General features: G+C 46.3%; 1 non-coding gene across 1 annotated transcript; it reads right to left on the reverse strand.

The window, feature by feature from the left end:
- Positions 1 to 14,457: 14,457 nt before the first annotated feature.
- Positions 14,458 to 14,591, reverse strand: LOC134931351 (U8 small nucleolar RNA). Its single transcript, XR_010179105.1, has one exon. It is a non-coding gene; the product is annotated as a U8 small nucleolar RNA (small nucleolar RNA).
- Between the last annotated feature and the right edge of the window lie 6,498 nt (positions 14,592 to 21,089).

Below are 21,089 nucleotides of genomic sequence, written 5' to 3' on the forward strand. Positions count from 1 at the left end.
GCACACCGAATGGCCTTGTAGGCCGCAACCATCTTCCGCATCAATGAAAGGTATCGACGGGTTTACACTGTTGCAAACTTGATCCGACTCTGGATCATCAGATCTCTTTCCACAGGAAAACACAAACTCTTAACCGATCAGTATCTAAACTTATTCCCAACTCCGATCTCAGCGTCGTTGGGATCTACAGCGATTCTTTGTGACGACGATCTGTCAGAGAGAAACAACGAATTGTACCATTTGTTTCTTGACCTCGCCGCAGTCAGGAGAGCGTCCCAGGACAGAAAAATAATGGCTCTTACTATAAAAGGAAACCATCATACCACCATCACTCTGGTGAAATGGCAATGACAATCCTGAATAGCAAAAATAGGTAAGTTTAATGCGGATGACACCGCACTTAAAACCTCTTACTTCTTTTACAGGTCGGAAATCCCTGCCCTGAGAGATTCCAACTTGTAGTTCAACTTCTTAAGAAGAAATTTTTTTTTTTTGTGGATTGTTCTGACCGAGCTGTCCAGTCTCAGAAGCACGAAAAAACCTGAACAACAGCTTATTCCCCCTTTTTTTTTTTGACAGGGACAGCAGGACAGTGTCCTGATCCTGAACCAAGCCTTGCATGGCGTCGCCTACTACCTCCCCGTCCATAGGAGAATCGGTAAGATCTATTTTAAAAATCAGCGAGGGGAATCATCTGGAAACTCGAGTATGTCCCCCTATGGACTGTATTCTTAACTCACTGTCGCTCGTCCATCCATAATTGTATACCACCTACCTGTGGTGGTTTTTTTTTTCTATCTTCTTGATACTACTAGTAGCTTACTTTAGGAGTCTGCAGTGCTGCTGACAGTGTCCAGCAGGTCCGTCATTATATAATATATACCTGTCCGGCTGCAGTAGTGATATATATATATTTTTTATATCATTATCATGCAGTCTATATTAGCAGCAGACGCAGTACGGTAGTCCACGGCTGTAGCTACCTCTGTGTCGGCAGTCGCTCGTCCATCCATAAGTATACTAGTATCCATCCATCTCCATTGTTTACCTGAGGTGCCTTTTAGTTGTGCCTATTAAAATATGGAGAACAAAAATGTTGAGGTTCCAAAAATAGGGAAAGATCAAGATCGACTTCCACCTCGTGCTGAAGCTGCTGCCACTAGTCATGGCCAAGACGATGAAATGCCAGCAACGTCGTCTGCCAAGGCCGATGCCCAATGTCATAGTACAGAGCATGTAAAATCCAAAACACCAAATATCAGTAAAAAAAGGACTCAAAAATCTAAAATAAAATTGTCAGAGGAGAAGCGTAAACTTGCCAATATGCCATTTACCACACGGAGTGGCAAGGAACGGCTGAGGCCCTGGCCTATGTTCATGGCTAGTGGTTCAGCTTTACATGAGGATGGAAGCACTCAGCCTCTCGCTAGAAAAATGAAAAGACTCAAGCTGGCAAAAGCACAGCAAAGAACTGTGCGTTCTTCGAAATCACAAATCCACAAGGAGAGTCCAATTGTGTCGTTTGCGATGCCTGACCTTCCCAACACTGGACGTGAAGAGCATGCGCCTTCCACCATTTGCACGCCCCCTGCAAGTGCTGGAAGGAGCACCCGCAGTCCAGTTCCTGATAGTCAGATTGAAGATGTCAGTGTTGAAGTACACCAGGATGAGGAGGATATGGGTGTTGCTGGCGCTGGGGAGGAAATTGACCAGGGGGATTCTGATGGTGAGGTGGTTTGTTTAAGTCAGGCACCCGGGGAGACACCTGTTGTCCGTGGGAGGAATAGGGCCATTGACATGCCTGGTGAAAATACCAAAAAAATCAGCTCTTCGGTGTGGAAGTATTTCAACAGAAATGCAGACAACATTTGTCAAGCCGTGTGTTGCAAGAACAGCAGCGGCGGCACCAGTAGCAGCATCTCGCAAACGCCAACTCTGTCCTAGGCAGGCTACGCTTTGTATCACCGCTTTCCAGAATACGCACACAGCTAAAAACCTCTTACGGCAACTGAGGAAGATCATTGCAGAATGGCTTACCCCAATTGGACTCTCCTGTGGATTTGTGGCATCGGACAACGCCAGCAATATTGTGTGTGCATTAAATATGGGCAAATTCCAGCACGTCCCATGTTTTGCACATACCTTGAATTTGGTGGTGCAGAATTATTTAAAAAACGAGAGGGGCGTGCAAGAGATGCTGTCGGTGGCCAGAAGAATTGCGGGACACTTTCGGCGTACAGGCACCACGTACAGAAGACTGGAGCACCACCAAAAACGCCTGAACCTGCCCTGCCATCATCTGAAGCAAGAAGTGGTAACGAGGTGGAATTCAACCCTCTATATGCTTCAGAGGTTGGAGGAGCAGCAAAAGGCCATTCAAGCCTATACAACTGAGCACGATATAGGAGGTGGAATGCACCTGTCTCAAGCGCAGTGGAGAATGATTTCAACGTTGTGCAAGGTTCTGCAACCTTTTGAACTTGACACACGTGAAGTCAGTTCAGACACTGCCAGCCTGAGTCAGGTCATTCCCCTCATCAGGCTTTTGCAGAAGAAGCTGGAGACATTGAAGGAGGAGCTAACACAGAGCGATTCCGCTAGGCATGTGGGACTTGTGGATGGAGCCCTTATTTCGCTTAACAAGGATTCACGGGTGGTCAATCTGTTGAAATCAGAGCACTACATTTTGGCCACCGTGCTCGATCCTAGATTTAAAACCTACCTTGGATCTCTCTTTCCGGCAGACACAAGTCTGCTGGGGTTCAAAGAACTGCTGGTGACAAAATTGTCAAGTCAAGCGGAACGCGACCTGTCAACATCTCCTCCTTCACATTCTCCCGCAACTGTGGGTGCGAGGAAAAGGCTCAGAATTCCGAGCCCACCCGCTGGCGGTGATGCAGGGCAGTCTGGAGCGACTGCTGATGCTGACATCTGGTCCGGACTGAAGGACCTGACAACGATTACGACATGTCGTCTACTGTCACTGCATATGATTCTCTCCCCATTGAAAGAATGGTGGAGGATTATATGAGTGACCGCATCCAAGTAGGCACGTCAGACAGTCCGTACTTATACTGGCAGGAAAAAGAGGCAATTTGGAGGCCCTTGCACAAACTGGCTTTATTCTACCTAAGTTGCCCTCCCACAAGTGTGTACTCCGAAAGAGTGTTTAGTGCCGCCGCTCACCTTGTCAGCAATCGGCGTACGAGGTTACATCCAGAAAATGTGGAGAAGATGATGTTCATTAAAATGAATTATAATCAATTCCCCCGTGGAGACATTGACCAGCAGCAATTGCCTCCACAAAGTACACAGGGAGCTGAGATGGTGGATTCCAGTGGGGACAAATTGATAATCTGTGAGGAGGGGGATGTACACGGTGATATATCGGAGGATGATGATGAGGTGGACATCTTGCCTCTGTAGAGCCAGTTTGTGCAAGGAGAGATTAATTGCTTCTTTTTTGGTGGGGGTCCAAACCAACCCGTCATTTCAGTCACAGTCGTGTGGCAGACCCTGTCACTGAAATGATGGGTTGGTTAAAGTGTGCATGTCCTGTTTATACAACATAAGGGTGGGTGGGAGGGCCCAAGGACAATTCCATCTTGCACCTCTTTTTTCTTTCATTTTTCTTTGCGTCATGTGCTGTTTGGGGGGTGTTTTTGGAAGGGCCATCCTGCGTGACACTGCAGTGCCACTCCTAGATGGGCCAGGTGTTTGTGTCGGCCACTAGGGTCGCTTAGCTTACTCACACAGCTACCTCATTGCGCCTCTTTTTTTCTTTGCGTCATGTGCTGTTTGGGGAGTGTTTTTTGGAAGGGCCATCCTGCGTGACACTGCAGTGCCACTCCTAGATGGGCCAGGTGTTTGTGTCGACCACTAGGGTCGCTTAGCTTACTCACACAGCTACCTCATTGCGCCTCTTTTTTTCTTTGCGTCATGTGCTGTTTGGGGAGTGTTTTTTGGAAGGGCCATCCTGCGTGACACTGCAGTGACACTCCTAGATGGGCCAGGTGTTTGTGTCGGCCACTAGGGTCGCTTAGCTTACTCACACAGCTACCTCATTGCGCCTCTTTTTTTTCTTCTTTGCGTCATGTGCTGCTGTTTGGGGAGTGTTTTTTGGAAGGGCCATCCTGCGTGACACTGCAGTGCCACTCCTAGATGGGCCAGGTGTTTGTGTCGGCCACTAGGGTCGCTTAGCTTACTCACACAGCTACCTCATTGCGCCTCTTTTTTTCTTTGCGTCATGTGCTGTTTGGGGGGTGTTTTTTGGAAGGGCCATCCTGCGTGACACTGCAGTGCCACTCCTAGATGGGCCAGGTGTTTGTGTCGGCCACTTGGGTCGCTTAGCTTAGCCATCCAGCGACCTCGGTGCAAATTTTAGGACTAAAAATAATATTGTGAGGTGTGAGGTGTTCAGAATAGACTGAAAATGAGTGGAAATTATGGTTATTGAGGTTAATAATACTTTGGGATCAAAATGAACACCAAATTCTATGATTTAAGCTGTTTTTTAGGGTTTTTTGAAAAAAACACCCGAATCCAAAACACACCCGAATCCGACAAAAAAAATTCGGTGAGGTTTTGCCAAAACGCGTTCGAACCCAAAACACGGCCGCGGAACCGAACCCAAAACCAAAACACAAAACCCGAAAAATTTCCGGTGCTCATCACTAATATATACACCTACAGGTATAGGTTTTTTATATATATTTTTACACACAGTCATCATAGTTGGTGCCAACAGGGTCACCCACATACTTCTGTGTTCCCCAGACAGTGCTTACTTTGGCAAAGCTTACCACTACTGACATGCTGACACTTAATCTCATGAATCAAGTACCAGAGGGATACCCATATCTGTTTGCGGTAGATCACTCACACATGTCGACACACGTGTACTAAACACCCACCAGCATTGCTAACATGGGCAGATTTCTGACAGGGAAACCACAGAAAACTCTAACCAACTCTGTGTACACACGCACATTATATACATATATCTATAGTGCCTCATGGTGAACCTATAATTGCACTACATAACTGTGCGCCCCCCCTCATTTTACACTTTTAGGTGTTTTGGCGGGCTCAGCATCTCTGTGAGGAGAAAATGGCACTGTACAGAGTTGTGAGGGCTAAGCCACGCCCCCTTCTCGGCACGCTTCAGCCCCGCTATCTTTTTACAGTTTTATACTGGCGGGGGTCCGTATACAGTGCCTATGCACTGTATACATCTTTGCCAGGGTTAAACTGTGAGGTATATTGCTGCCCAGGGCGCCCCCCCTGCGCCCTGCACCCTTATAGTGGCGCTGGTGTGTGGGAGCAATGGCGCGCAGCGCGACCGCTGTGCGTTACCTCCGAGACTCTGAAGTCTTCTGTTCTTCTAATACTCACCCGGCTTCTTTCTTCTGGCTTTGTGAGGGGGGTGACGGTGCGGCTCCGGGAATGAGCAGCTAGGCAAACCAAGTGATCAGACCCTTTGGAGCTAATGGTGTCCAGTAGCCTAAGAAGCAGAGCCCTTGAACTCAGAAGAAGTAGGTCTGCTTCTCTCCCCTCACTCCCACGATGCAGGGAGCCTGTAGCCAGCAGGTCTCCCTGAAAATAAGAAACCTAACATAAAGTCTTTTCTGAGAAACTCAGGAGAGCTCCCCTAGTGTGTGTCCAGTCTCCTCTGGGCACAGAGTCTAACTGAAGTCTGGAGAAGGGGCATAGAGGGAGGAGCCAGTTCACACCCACTCAAAGTCTTATAGTGTGCCCATGTCTCCTGTGGATCCCGTCTATACCCCATGGTCCTTTTGGAACCCCAACATCCTCTAGGATGTAGGAGAAATATAATTTCTGCCATCACCTTTGTGTACATCCTCGGAGCTGTAGGCAGGCAGAAGGGTAACGCCTGAAACTGGTAGTGATCGTTCAGTAGGGCAAACCTCAGATAGGCCTGATGAGGAGGCCAAATTGAGATATGGAGGTATCCTTGATATCCAGGGACACTAGAAATTCCTGTTGTTCCAGGCCTGCGATTACCACTCTCAAAGATTCCATCTTAAATTTGAAAACCTTCAGGTGAACATTCAAGGACTTCAGGTTCAGAATGGGTCTCACAGACCCATCTACAAACAGACTGGAGTAGTAAACCTGTCCTGGTTGTAGCAGGGGCACCGGAACAATGACCTGGGACTGGACCAATTTGTCTATGGCCAGTAGCAGCATACCACGCATACTTAAGCCTGATTTGAAAAATCGTTGGGGAGGAGTACCGTCGAACTCCAGCTTGTAACCCTGAGAGATAAGGTCCCTTACCCAAGCATCTTGGCAGGAACTGTCCCAGATGTGGCTGAAGTGACGCAACCGAGCTCCCACCACGAGGTCCCCTCGGGGTGGGTGGGCACCGTCATGCTGAAGTCTTTGCAGAAGCCGAACGAGAGTTCAGGTCCTGAGATCCGGTGACAGCTGGTTTCTCAGATTTTCCCCAGGAGCCTCTAGCCGCGTTAGAGGCACCTCTGGCCGTAAATTGAAATCTGGGGGACCAAAAGGACTGAGTAGATGGTCCTTGGTATGAACGTCTAACAGGTGGAGCCCCTGAAGGGAGAAACGTGGATTTTCCAGCAGTAGCTTTGGAAATCCATGTGTCCAGTTCACCACCAAAGAGCCATTCACCTTTGAAGGGAAGAGATTCCACATTATGTTTCGTTTCAGCATCAGCAATCCACTGACACAACCATATGGCTCTGCGTGCAGACACAGTCATAGCCGTGGTTCTAGCATTGATATTGCCAATCTCTTTAAGGGAGTCACATAGAACCTTTGCCATGTCCTGAATATGATTCAGGAAGGTAACAGTATTATCCAAGGTCATATCACCCTAGAGACCTTCTTTAATCTGATAAGCCCAGGAATGAATTGCATGTGCCATCCAGCAACCTGCAATGACCGGCCTTTGAGGTACACTAGCAGCAGTGTAAATAGATTTCAGAGTTGTCTCAATTTTTTCATCTGCTGGGTCCTTTACCGTAAAGGAGCCTGGAGTAGGGAGTACCGCCTTTTTAGAAAGGCGAGAGACTGACACGTCTACTGCAGGAGACTCTTCCCAGAATTATCTGCCATCAGGGGATAAAGGGAATGTATGCAAAAAAACGTTTCGACACCTGATATTTTTTATCTGGATTCTTCCAGGCTATTTTAAATAAGTCATCCAATTTCTTGGAATCAGGAAATGTGACTGTCATTTTGTCTTGTGGGAGGAAAAATTACTGTCGAGTAGTAGCATCCTCCAGGGGGAGCTTTAACACATCCCTAATAGCCAATATGAGGGGTTCAATAACGGGTGGGGGTGGTATCCCCACTTACGGGGTCCACATCATCCCCATCATCCTGTATATCATTATCAGAATCTGATAGTAGTGCGGGTAAAGCACATTTATCTGCCCCCTTATTAGACAGGGGGGATGATTGGCAGTTAGACTAGCCACTGCTTGTTGCAGTTCCTGAGTCTTATTGGCATTTAAAGTGAGCTGAGATGACATATAAGACATCATAGTTTTGATAGCCCCCAATCAAGAGGGCTCTGGACTCTCTTCCACATTGATATCAGCATTCTGAGATGGCTGACTACACTGCTAACATGATATTGAGCTGGATGAACTAGGAGAGAATCTGGCATTACATACACTGCATAACTTCTGTTTTACCATTGTGATCAGAAAAACAGGTATAATACATATACAACACAGCCTAATAATATATATTACAAGCCTGCCCTATTGCATGTGAGGAGACACTGGAGAGAGGACCCTAGCACACCCAGCGCTGCACAGCCCCAGTGAGGCTGTCAGTGTTTTCTTTATGTGTAAACACAGTAAGACTGTTACTGATAAAATCCCTCAAGAGGATGTTATTGTGCACAAGAATAGCGGCTCCCCCCCCCCCCCCCCCTTCCCTACACCCGGTACCAGCGACCCAGGGACAGTTTGGAGGAGCTGTGGAGGTGGCTGCAGCTCTGCTATGCAGAGGAAGGCGCCAAAATGCAGCTGAACCCACTCTCATGTAGCTCCGCCCCCACCATGGCGCCGGAGCTACTTCTGTATAATTATACTGGCATGTCTCCCAATGTGTAAAAACCTCATATAAATGCTTGGTTTACCTTATATTAGCCAGTCGCACGCGGAGGCCATAGCGGGTCCCCCCCAGAAGAGATCCGCCAGCCACACCTGCGCTGTCAGCCGCACAGTAAAACGGAGGACCCCCCTAGCAGGGCCCCTGGTTGGTGCTCACCACGACAATCACCTTCAAGCAGCATTAGTGATGTGCGGCATACTGCAGCTGCGACAGCCAAGGCGCCATGCCCCGCTGAACAAACAGCCCCTCAGGACAGTGATCCTGCAGCGAGGAAGTGGCTCTGCACCTCAAGAGGCCAGTGACCGTCCTCCCCCTAACTCGCATGGAGCAGGTATGCTGTTGCCCAGACAGCATACCAAAATAAATACAAATTTTAAAGAAAATGAAGAAAAACTCTGGAGCTAGCAGAGTGTGCATCCTCTCCTGAAGGCACTTTTTTCTAAACTGAGCTGTAGGAGGAGGCATAGAGGGGAGGAGCCAGCACACCCAGTGGAAAAAATTTAAAGTGTACTGGCTCCTTTGGACCCGTCTATATCCATCCTACTAATTCTGTCCCCAATATCCTTTATGGATGCTAGAGAAATTCTATTGGTTCATACAGTATGTGAACATCAGACATGCTTAATCCGCAGCACATGCATTTAGGTGTGGTGTTCTAATGCTATCAAGTAACCCTACATACTGTATAGACCCAGCAACTTTGCTTTTGTCTGTCTATCTATCTATCTATCTATCTATCTATCTATCTATCTATCTATCTATCTATCTATCATCCCACACAGAGGCAAGATAAATGTTGGTGCCCCCTCCACCCAGATAGATATATAGATCGATATTCTCTGATCGAAATTAAGTTACCAAACAAATGTGACATAATTTTGATCACTCATTGTGTCGCATGGCAATCCTAATGTGCATGTCCTGGCTATCACTGCGTGCACTGTGTGTGTGTATGCACATATATATATATATATATATACACACACACACACATACACGTGTATATCTATATATACAGTATAAAAGACAAATACCCCTGACTCATCACAAAATCTTCTGAACCATAAGGACTAGGAACTTGAAATTTGAACAGTAGCTTGCTTTTGTGGCATAGGCACCCACAAAAGGGATTTTTCAATATTCCACCCACAAACGGACTAAAAGAGGTGAGATGATTATTGGGAATTCCCCCTCACAGAGGAGAGTTAAGACAGCCCACACAGTCGGGGCTATAAGGAATGAATGGTGCCGGCGATACCAAGTCGCGGAAGAGGGAGGACACAGTGCTCCGTTCTTGGACTTCCTTGCCAGTGGCAGTTGCAGAGCGGTCAATTATTCAAATAGGGGAGCCACATCAACTGCCACCTCTAAACACTGTTAAACTGTTACCGTTGCTAAGCGACCAGGATGCTGCACTTCCTCCATCAGATGGCGCTTCCGGGGCCCGCCCTGCGCCTAGCAACACTATCGAAGGGGGGACTGGGAGCCGCTGAGCGCCTAGCAACTGGGACGCCAGACGCAGGCAGCATTCCCGGTTGCTGGGTAACTAGTTGGGCTGTGTCTTGTGGACGTGCAGCAGAACAGCTGCCGTCCTTTCAGTAATATCTAATTACTGGGTTCTGATTGGTGCAGCACCATTTATATTCCCTTACTGGCCTCTCCCAAATCACTGGTGATAGTTCCTGCTTCAGTGTGAACCTGTCAGCTCGTAGGATATCCTGTCTGTCTGTGTTGTGCAGGTGACCTGGAGACCTTGCTCGATTCATTAGCTGACCAGATCCAGCCAGCCTTGTGTTCAGGTTTTTGTGGAGTTTCCACACAAACATTGCTTTGCCTGCATTTCTGTAGATAACATCTTTGAGCATTGTTGCTTTCACAGTTTATAAAGTTACTTATAACGTCTTTGAGCATTGTTGCTCAGTTTATTTAGTTGCTTATAACATCTTATGCATTCACAATCACTCGTATATTTAGTGTCATTGCTTTCAACACTGTGCAATTTGATACGTGTAATTTGTTTGTGTTTAGAACTGTCTTCTCAGTCTGTGCCTTGGTTCCTATGTTGGGATTTCACCGTCCGCGCCTACATAATCTGTTAATTCTCCTTCTGTATTCTCTCCCAATTGGTAGTCTCGCAGGTTTTAGTTAGCTTTCCCCTTACTTATTTGCAGTCTCGGTTGGTGTCTTGTTACCTCGTAAGACCTGAGAGCATCAGAGTCTAGGTCAGTGTTTACCAACCTCAGTCCTCAAGGCACACTAACAGTCCTGGTTTTAGTGAAATCCAGGCTTGAACACAGGTGACTAATTTGTACCTCAGTTATTTTGATTTAACCATCTGTGCTAAAGTCTGGATATCACTAAAACCTGCACTGTTGGTGTGCCTTGAGGACCGCGGTTGGGAATGCCTGGTCTAGGTGGACCTAATTCGCTCATTCAAAAGCGGCTGCTATAGAAGAAGACTAGCTCTGCAGGCACCAACTGACCACTGGGAGGAGTAACAGAGTCAGGGGTAGAGTAGGAGTTACTGCGATCATTCATACTAGCCGCAGCTTTACTCGTGAGTACTGGAACTCCCCAGTTGCCACCAACTCCTCTGAGTTCCAGGTGCTCAGTTTATAACAGTATCACCAGCCACAAACCGTAGCTCCGTGAGTCGTTTGTCTCTGGATAGATCTAGCACAAAATCCGGACCAGATTCTGGCGGGTCAGATCCAGGGTTTGACGCAGCAGCTACGGGATCTTACTCTTTGTGTGGACACTCAGGAGGAAACTTGTAGGACCCAGACTGTCTCGTAATCCTCTCCCAGGGAGTCTAAACTAAACCTCCCAGATAGGTTTTCTGGGGACCGTAAACAGTTTGTGAACTTCCTGGAAAGTTGCAAGCTGTATTTCAAGCTCAGGCCTTACTGTTCGGGTACAGAGACCCAGCGAGTAGGAATCATAATTTCCCTGTTACACGGTGACCCACAGTCTTGGGCCTTTGGCCTTTCAGCAGATCACCCTAGTCTGCTTTCCGTGGATTCCTTCTTTAAAGCCTTGGGTGTTCTCTATGATGACCCAAATCGGGCAGCATCCGCAGAGGCCCATTTTCGTTCTCTTAAGCAAGGGAGGGATCTCTGCTGAGGTGTATGGCACCGAATTTCGCCGATGGGCCAATGACTGTGGCTGGAATGACCCAGCACTTCGGAGTCAGTACCGGTTGGGATTAACAGAACAAATTGAGGATTTTCTCGTCCAATATCATTCCCCGGCCACCCCGGATGCACTCATGGGGGTATATTTACTAAGCTACTGATTTTGACCGATTTGGTGTTTTTTGTTCAAAGTGTCATCTCGGGAATTTACTAAACTCAAATCTCGGCAGTGATGAGGGCATTCGTATTTTTTTTACGGCTGTGTAGTAAAAATACGAATGAATACACCATCGGTCAAACGCGGCTGTTTAGGTATAGAACTCGGTCATTTACTATGCATTCGTATTTGAAATCTCTACCGTGAAAATGCATTTGCGGCCGTGAAAAAATACAAATCGAAAAAAAAAAGGCTAAAAAAAGTAGACCTGCTTTTGAGAAGCGTGTTTACATGTGTTTCCAATTATACATTACTCACACCTGAATTTTTTGGCCTTTAAAAGGGACCCCAGCACATTTTTAACAACTCTCACTCTGAAATGGCTGCTGCCGTGTGTAGTACTGATTTCTTGTTTGCTAGGGGATACCTGAGACTGCTCCATGAGGCTACAGTAAACCAGGGCCAGGAAACTGAACATGGTCAGCAGGTTGTACAGGTGCCGCGTAGGCTGCGCAGGCCTCGTTTTTTTAGGGGGCGTTTAAACTTGAACGCATTGGCCGATGACCTGGTTATACAGATGTTCCGGCTAAATAGAAACAACATTTTCCGCCTGTATGACCTTGTCAAACTGGACCTAGACCCTGAGACAGCACGCTCTCGCTCTGTCTCAGGCCTTCACAAACTCCTGGCTGTGTTGCACTTTATGGCTACTGGCAGCTTCCAGGCTGTGACTGGCGATGTAATTGGTATCTCACAGCCCACCTTTTCAAAATATTTAATTCAGGTGAGTTAAAACATACATACACGTCTATGTCTAAGTGGTGCTTCTGTTATGTAATATAACACAGTATTGTATTGATTACAGGTCATGACACTCACCTTATATTTTGTAATGTCCACTCAGGTTTTGGATGTCTTGGATCCCCACATAGATGCCTCTATCTGCTTTCCTACCCAGGAGTCGCAGTGGCATGCAGTCAGGGTAGCTTTCTATGAGCTTGCTGGCATGCCCAATGTGCTGGGTGCCATAGATTGCACACACGTTGAGCTGAGACCACCTAGGGGCAGGCAATATATTTATACCAATAGACATCTGGGCCAACCCACTAATGTCCAGGTGGTTTGTGATGCAAATCTAAAAATTATATGAGTGTTGTTGCGGGTTACCCTGGCGGCTGCCATGACTCCTTCATCCTCAGTCAGTCACCCCTCTTTGATAAGTTTGAGGGCGGACAAATGCCTGATGGCTGGCTGCTGGGTATGTTCCAAGTGTGTTGTGTGCATGTGTGGTAACTTCAACCTCCTCATTTTTTTATGTTATTTCATATAAACCACATGTCCTAATGTTGCCTATATCTGTCTTTCAGGTGATGGTGGTTATGGCTGCTACTCTTGGCTCCTTACTCCATTGTCCCAACCTGATTCTCCTGCTGAACACAATTATAATAATGCACATAAGTCCACGCGGAATGTGATAGAAAGATGTTTTGGGGTGCTGAAATCTAGGTTTCGGTGTCTGGATAAGTCTGCAAGGCTTTTGTTGTATAGTCCCTCAAAGGTGACTAGGATTGTGTTCTGCTGCTGTTTTCTTCATAACATGTGTTTGCGGCAACAACTGCCACATGTTGTTGATGAAGAAAACAGCAAGTAGGTGAGTTAGAAACATCTGGCGACAGTGTGAGTACAGATGTAGTGAGGCAGGTAAGGCAAGAAGTGATTCTGCGTTATTTTAACGGTAAGTATTATTTAATCATAAATAACCTTGCCTAACCACTATTATAAAATGTTTTATAGGTCTGAATTCTGTTTGTGTTGCGTTATTGTTTGTTATTTCTCATGTTGTTTACAGTTAGTCAATAAAATGTATAACTTACACTGTCACTCATTAGCAAATGAAACAATACACATATTGCGTGTGATTAATTTATTACCTTAAACACAGGCATTTTTAGTGAATCAATTAGAAAAATCAGGATTTTGGTACTTACCGATAAATCCCTTTCTCCGATTCCACAGGGGCCACTGGAGCGTAGTTACAATGCACTGAGACAGCAGCGGCCACCAAGAACTAGGAGGGCGGAGCTAACTCCCGCTCTGTTCGGCGGGCTTTCTCCGCTCCCCGGCCGATGCATGACGTGGCCGGGGAGCGGTGTGCGGCCGGGGAGCGGAGAGCCTGAGCCCGCCGAAAAGAGCGGGAGTTAGCTCCGCCCCCTCGTTCTTGATGGCCGCTGCTGTGCTTTCTCCCTGCATCCCCCGGCCGCCTGTATGCTGCAGCCGGGGAGCGGTTTCACTTATCAAATTAAAAACCACATTATCCCCCGGCTGCCTGTAAGTGTGTATGCTGCAGCCGGGGAGTGTAAATGTATCACCCGGCTGCCTGTATGCTGCAGCCGGGGAGTGAAGAGCGTTGAGCCCGCTTACAGAGCGGGCTGAAGCTCCGCCCCCCACATAATGGCGCCAATTTCAAATCAGTAAGTGCGCCTTTTGTGCACTCCAGCCTGGCTATGACTGGAGAGTATCGGAGAGCCTTGTATTAAAACACTGAATAATGTAAAAACATACATCAGTCTGGGGAGATTGTACTCACCGCTTCCTTCTGTCAGGCGTTTCGACCCAGCGGCCCCAACACGCGCCGCACGCAGCGGTGTCCGGCCGGAATCTTCTGTGGTGGAGCGGCCCCGACACGCGCCGCACGCAGCGGTGTCCGGCCACTGATACTCACCACTGCCATGCTGCCGGAATCTTCTGCTGGATGGAGTGGCCCCGACACGCGCCGCACGCAGCGGTGTCCGGCCAACTCAGGAGAGCTCAGTGTCTCCCTCAGCCGGGGCCCATCCCGAGCCGCACGCAGCTGCGATGGGACCCCGCCGGCAGCTCCTGTAACAATATTTCTGCAGCACACTGCACAGAAAAGCTACAAACCCCAGAGACAGGTGTGTTGCCTAGAGACAATGAGAGCTGGGAGCTGCCGCCGGGGGGAATAAGCTTCACCCCCCTTCCCCCCTCATATGGGGACTGTGGTGTTTTTAGTGATCATCAGTGAGCGATGGTATCAGAATGACACACACCCCGGTTGTCGGTCAGGGTGGTGCAGGGGAACTGTATAATCACATACTCAGCCTCCCCCATTCATCATGTCTGTTTCCCCATAAGGAGGAACAGGTAAGGATCAACCTCACTGATGATCTCGTCATGCAGCGGCCGGGGAGCGGAGAAAGCCCGCCGAACAGAGCGGGAGTTAGCTCCGCCCTCCTAGTTCTTGGTGGCCGCTGCTGTCTCAGTGCATTGTAACTACGCTCCAGTGGCCCCTAGTGGATGAAGGAGAAATATTATTTTTAAAGTAACATATTGTAGTTGTTGCTGCAGCCTTCATCATTTCTTTGTTTTTTGTTTGCTGGGTGCAGAGGATTGGGATGGTTCATTGGTCCTGGTTCTGCTGGATCGTCTAACTGGGGAGGTAACTGGGGTCTAGCTTGGTGTGGTTGTTCCTGAGCTTGAGCTTAGTTGGTGGGATGCCAACACATTTAGGCTTTGGCTCAGGTTGTTTAGGCTTGCAGTGAGTTGTGTATTTGCAGCAGTGTTGTTGGCAATGATTCGGGAGAGGTTTTCGTTTATTAGTTGGTTGTGTTAGATAATTTGTATGAGGGCTTGTTGCTGCCGCTGTTGGTCATCCATGATTCGTTGTAAATTTGCTTGCATTTGGCTGTTGTCTGCCCTCATCTGCTCTATAGAATTTGCAACTCTGCCAACTTGAACTATCAGTCTGCCTGAGTTCCGACTGAGTCTAGGAAGATGATGGGGCAGACTGGCAAGGTATTGGATGTGGGTGTTCAGACAGGCATAGTGTTGCGCCTGTTGTGTGGCCCAACTGGACCAAAACTCTGGGGCCATTTGTGGCTGGGGTGGTGTTGGGCTCAATTGGGGGCTGTGGGATGTTTGGGGTGGTTGGGTTATGTCCTGCGGCGTGGTTGGCTGATTTGGATCTATCGCTTGCAGGTGTAGTGTGTACGAATCCTGCAAGTCAGTTTCCTGCTGGGCATCCTCGGGCATGATGGGTGGTTCTGTATGGGGTTGAAGACAGCCACTATTTAGTCAATATTTTGCATTGGTCTTTTTATAGCTTTACGTCAACATGCATTACTTCTTAATATTCATGTTGGAAATGATAAATAGATTGTGGCCTAAACTTAACAATTTAGCTCACCTTTTTGTAGAAATATGTGGCTTCTAACGTTTCCCAACTCAGTTGAAAAATGTTTCAGGGAATTGTTGGACTCTGAGCCATAATTAATGTGCTAACACGAAGAACTCTAACAAATATAAATTACTACATTTACATATTGTGTATGAAGCTTCCTTTTGTAAAACACACACAATACAATAAATGTGTTGAGCAATACACTCATACATTGTTCAAGGCAGTCAGTGGTCTGGCCAAAACTTTAACAAATATAGTGCAAATAAATGAAATTTAATAATATGGTTGAAAATGTCTTAAGGTGGCCTATGTTTAGAACTGGTGATATTGGGCATGCAAAACAATTGGATTAGACTTAAATTTATGTAGCTGTTTCTAGCAAAAAAAAAAAAAATTGGTTGCTATGGCCAACATCACATCTGAAAATTCAATAAAATAACTAAAGTTACCCCCATGTGCTTGCTGTTGGTGATTATTACAAGGATGACTGTTTATTTGTAACACATTTTTTTCGGCTGTGCACAAACAGTGGGGCAGATGTATTAACCTGGAGAAGGCATAAGGAAGTGATAAACCAGTGATATGTGCAAGGTGATAAAGGCACCAGCCAAACAGCTCCAATATGTAAATTAACAGTTAGGATCTGTTTGGCTGGTGCCTTTATCACTTTGCACATATCACTGGTTTATCACTTCCTTATGCCTTCTCCAGGTTAATACATCTACCCCACTGTTTTTTAACGTTTTTACAATAAATTGTTATGTTTACTCACCAGACAGCTGAGGGGATTGTGGTTCCTCGCTTTGTGGACTGGCCAAAATGGCTTGTGGTGGCAGAGACGACACTGTAGAGATGCGCCGTTGTGGTGGTGAGGATGCTGCTGGAGATTCAGCCTCAAGCCGGCGTTTCTTGGTACCCATCTTATGGAGACTATCCGAGCCCTGTGATGGTCGTCTTAGTGGAGGGGTGTTTGATGAAGAAGAACCTATGTGATAAGATAAACATTAACATTCTGCTTTTCTATGTGTTTTCCGAATATGTGTATACACTAAATTCTTACCTGCATCGCCAGCATCTGCATCTCTTGGCAGTGTGGGTTGTGGCCTGGCTGTGCTGCGTCTCTTTCGTACTGTAGAAATATGAAGATTGTCCTTATGAACATTCTATTATGTTTATATGTTTATGCAAAATCCTTATTGTGATGTAAACATATGAGGAACCTGATGAGAAGTAAACAAAACTATGCTTATGCTTTTCTGCCTGACTTCATTGGGTGTATATACTTAAATTATGAAACAATTACACCAACCAATCCATACACAAAGGTGCAGAATTCACAATATTATACTACTTAAAACCCAACTGTGGTAGCTTAACACAACCAGAATATTGCTCTGTATTTCACATTTGTTTGCTGCTAACAACCAAACAGTACCCCCAAATATATGTGCAAAATTGTAAGCATCAAATTAAAATATGCATGAAAAAAACACATCAACCACACAAAGGACAACCCAGAAAACACACAATAACCATAAGTCCATTTAAAAAATACAAAAAAAATAAATTATGCAAAACACATGACTCACACTTCATTTAAAGACACCAACAACAATTTACTTTTTTTATAAAAAAAAAAACAGAAAAAGCCCAAGGCCACCTGCTAAATTGACAATACAAAGGATAAAAACATAACTATTTGTGATTAAAACTACATCACCAACACATTAGAAGAATGAACCAACTTACAATCACAATTAGCTAGAAGACATTTCAGAATATTAAGGACGAAGCACAGATGTTTTAATTATAAATAAACAAAAATTTTAAACTCACCATCCTGCCTTGGGCGATCCGAATCCCGGACATGAGTCGCACCAACCACTTCTGGCGGAATAAGAGTACGCACAGGCTCCTCCCAATCCCGATATGACGCTCGGAAGGGGTGGCCACCACCTGTTTGGCGTGCTGATTAAGCCTCCTTAGACATCTTAGCCTTGACACGGCGCTTGATGTCGTAGAATCGCTTACGACACGTGTCCTCGGTCCTCCTCACCACACCCTCACTATTAACTGCCGCAACGACCTTCCCCCACAGAACACTCTTCCTGCGTGAAGAAACCTTTGCAGCATCATGGCCAAACAGCTGTCGATGATGCCTCATCAGCTCCCGCACCAATGCCATATTCTCTGCGTAGCTGAATTTGACATTGCGGCCTGTCTTTGTAGTGGTGCGTGGCTGCGGAGCCACAGCACCATCACTGTCACTATCACTCGAGGCCGCAGCAGCAACCTCCCCCTCCACCTCACTAACCTCATCCACCTCACTCACCTCCTCCCTCTCACTCACCTCCTCCACCTCACTCACCTCCTCCCTCTCACTCACCTCCTCCACCACACTCACCTCTGACTGGGACATATTCAGGACAAACAACAAATAACACTGAGAAAAAAAAACAGTAAACACACTCCTCCACTACCACTACACACCACACACACATACACACTCACTCACAAACAATGACAATAGACGTTAAATAAAAAACAATGACAAAAAAGAAACAAACTTTTAAATAACTACACAACAAGTATGACAAGACTACTTACACACACAGTACAGCACTCAACACTCGCAAAGAACTTCCTCAAAACCGCCAAAAACTCCTATCAACTCCCCAACTCCAAACACACCTTCCTCTCACCTCTCCACTAGCTAAACCCACGAGGTGCGGACGGTTTGGGGCGGTTTTATAGTAATGAGCACAGACACTCCTCCATCACGAATCAAACCAATCACGGACGAGTGACAAAAACGAAACTTAGAAAAAAAACGCGGCCGGGAACGGAAAAACACTGCCGTAACCGAAAAATGACGCAGTCGGGAAAAAAAGAGAACACGGTCGCAAATCCACAAAATCGGCCGCATTCTACCTTGGAAAAACACGAATGACATCGACATCGAAAAATGGAAATAATCAAAACACGACAGCATAGTAAATGAGGCGTAATAAATTTAAAAAGTTGCAAAGTCACACATTCGATGTCATTCGTGTTTAAACTTTAATCTCATTCTGAAAAATACGAATTTTAGTAAATATACCCCATGGAGTTAGCCATCAAAGTAGATAGGCGGATTCGGGAACGAAGAATGGAGAAAGAGATTCCCACACCTACGTCTCGTTGGACGGTGTCAGAGGTTGTAGGGAATACAGAGGAACCCATGCAAACACACACAGTACAGCACTCAACAATCGCAAAGAACTTCCTCAAAACCGCCAAAAACTCCTATCAACTCACCAACTCCAAACACACCTTCCTCTCACCTCTCCACTAGCTAAACCCACGAGGTGCGGACGGTTTGGGGCGGTTTTATAGTAATGAGCACAGACACTCCTCCATCACGAATCAAACCAATCACGGACGAGTGACAAAAACGAAACTTAGAAAAAAAACGCGTCCGGGAACAGAAAAACACCGCCGTAACCAAAAAATGACGCAGTCGGAAAAAAAAGAGAACACGGCCGCAAATCCACAAAATCGGCCGCATTCTACCTTGGAAAAACACGAATGACATCGACATCGAAAAATGGAAATAATCAAAACACGACAGCATAGTAAATGAGGCGTAATAAATTAAAAAAGTTGCAAATTCACACATTCGATGTCATTCGTGTTTAAACTTTAATCTCATTCTGAAAAATATGAATTTTAGTAAATATACCCCATGGAGTTAGCCATCAAAGTAGATAGGCGGATTCGGGAACGAAGAATGGAGAAAGAGATTCCCACACCTACGTCTCGTTGGACGGTGCCAGAGGTTGCAGGGAATACAGAGGAACCCATGCAAATCGGAGCTTTCCGCTTAATGCCTCAAGAGAAGGCAAGACGTTGCACTCTTGGACTGTGTGTCTATTGCGGGAACAAGGGAAATCTGGCGAACACTTGTCCGCAGAAGGCGGAAAACTAGTAGACCAGAGAAATATTGGGAGAGTTTTTTAGGGTCTCTGTTCTATCTCCCCGAATAATTCTTTATTGTTACCTGTTAGGATTACAACCCATTCTGGTCCAAGTGCAGTAACTGCTATTGTTGACGGGGCTGCCGGAAATGTTATGGACTTGGAATTTGCTCTTGCCAGAGGAATTCCTATGGAGACTATTTGCTCACCAATTTCCATTTGTGGATTAGATGGCAGTCCTCTCCAAAACGGTCGGGTGACTCCAGCTCTTTTTTGTCAGAATGTTCCACTGTGAAAGTTGTATTTTTTTCCTGGTACATTGTCCCCTAACTCCAGTAGTTCTGGGCCTGCCTTGGCTAAAGACTCATAATTTAGTATTCAAATGGAGTACAGGAGATCTTGTTTCCTGGGGCACGGAATGTGCAACCAAATGCTTGACCATGCCGTTCCACTCAGCACGTCCCTGAAGGGTTGCCAACCCAGTACATATCTTTTATGGATGTTTTTTCCAAACAAGCTTAATCTCTGCCTCCTCACCGTCCTTATGATTGTGCAATCAATCTCATACCTGTAGCCAGACTCCCATAAGGCCACCTCTACGCTCTGTCTTTGCCTGAGACGAAAGCTATGGAGGAATATATCTGGGAGAGTTTAGAAAAAGGCTTCATCAGGCCTTCTAAATCACCGGTAGGAGCCAGATTTTTCTTTGTTGGTATTAAGGATGGCTCATTACGGCCATGCATAGACTACAGGGGACTGAATAAGATAACAATCAAAAATTCATACCCATTGCCTCTGATCTCCATCTTATTTGATCAGCTCAGAAGTGCTACAATTTTTTCAGAGATGAATTTACGAGGAGCATACAATCTCATTCGGATCCGACAGGGGGATGAGTGGAAAACCGCATTCAATACCCACTCAGGCCACTATGAGTACTTGGTTATGCCTTTTGGACTCTCCAACGCCCCTGCCGTGTTTCAGGATCTCATAAATGATGTACTTCGGGAATTCCTGGGAAGATTTGTGGTCGTCTATCTCGATGATATTTTGATCTACTTCGCCTCACTCAAAGAACACCGAGCTCTTTCTGTTGCTCCAATTGTGAGCCTGACCAAGAAAGGTGCAGATCCTGCTCATTGCCCACCACAGGCGGTAAAGGCCTTTGAGGACCTTAAAAAAGCATTCATTTCTGCTCCTGTTCTCCGGCATCCCGATCCAGATCAACCTTTCATTGTAGAAGTGGATATCTCCGAAGTAGGCATTGGAGCTATTCTGTCACAAGAGGATCCAGACAACCATAAGCTCCATCCCTGTGCCTTTTTCTCTTGAAAATATTCCCCTGCTGAAGTCAACTATTACGTAGGGAATCGAGAGCTCCTAGCAGTCAAATGTACTTTGTTAGAATGGAGGCACTGGCTGGAGGGAGAAAAGCATACAATAACCGTTTTCACAGACCACAAAAATTTAGTCTACCTTGAATCTGCTAAAAGATTGAATTCTTGGCAAGCCAGATGGGCACTGTTCTT

This window comes from Pseudophryne corroboree, chromosome 5 (genome assembly GCF_028390025.1).
Source record: "Pseudophryne corroboree isolate aPseCor3 chromosome 5, aPseCor3.hap2, whole genome shotgun sequence".
Taxonomy (NCBI): domain Eukaryota; kingdom Metazoa; phylum Chordata; class Amphibia; order Anura; family Myobatrachidae; genus Pseudophryne; species Pseudophryne corroboree.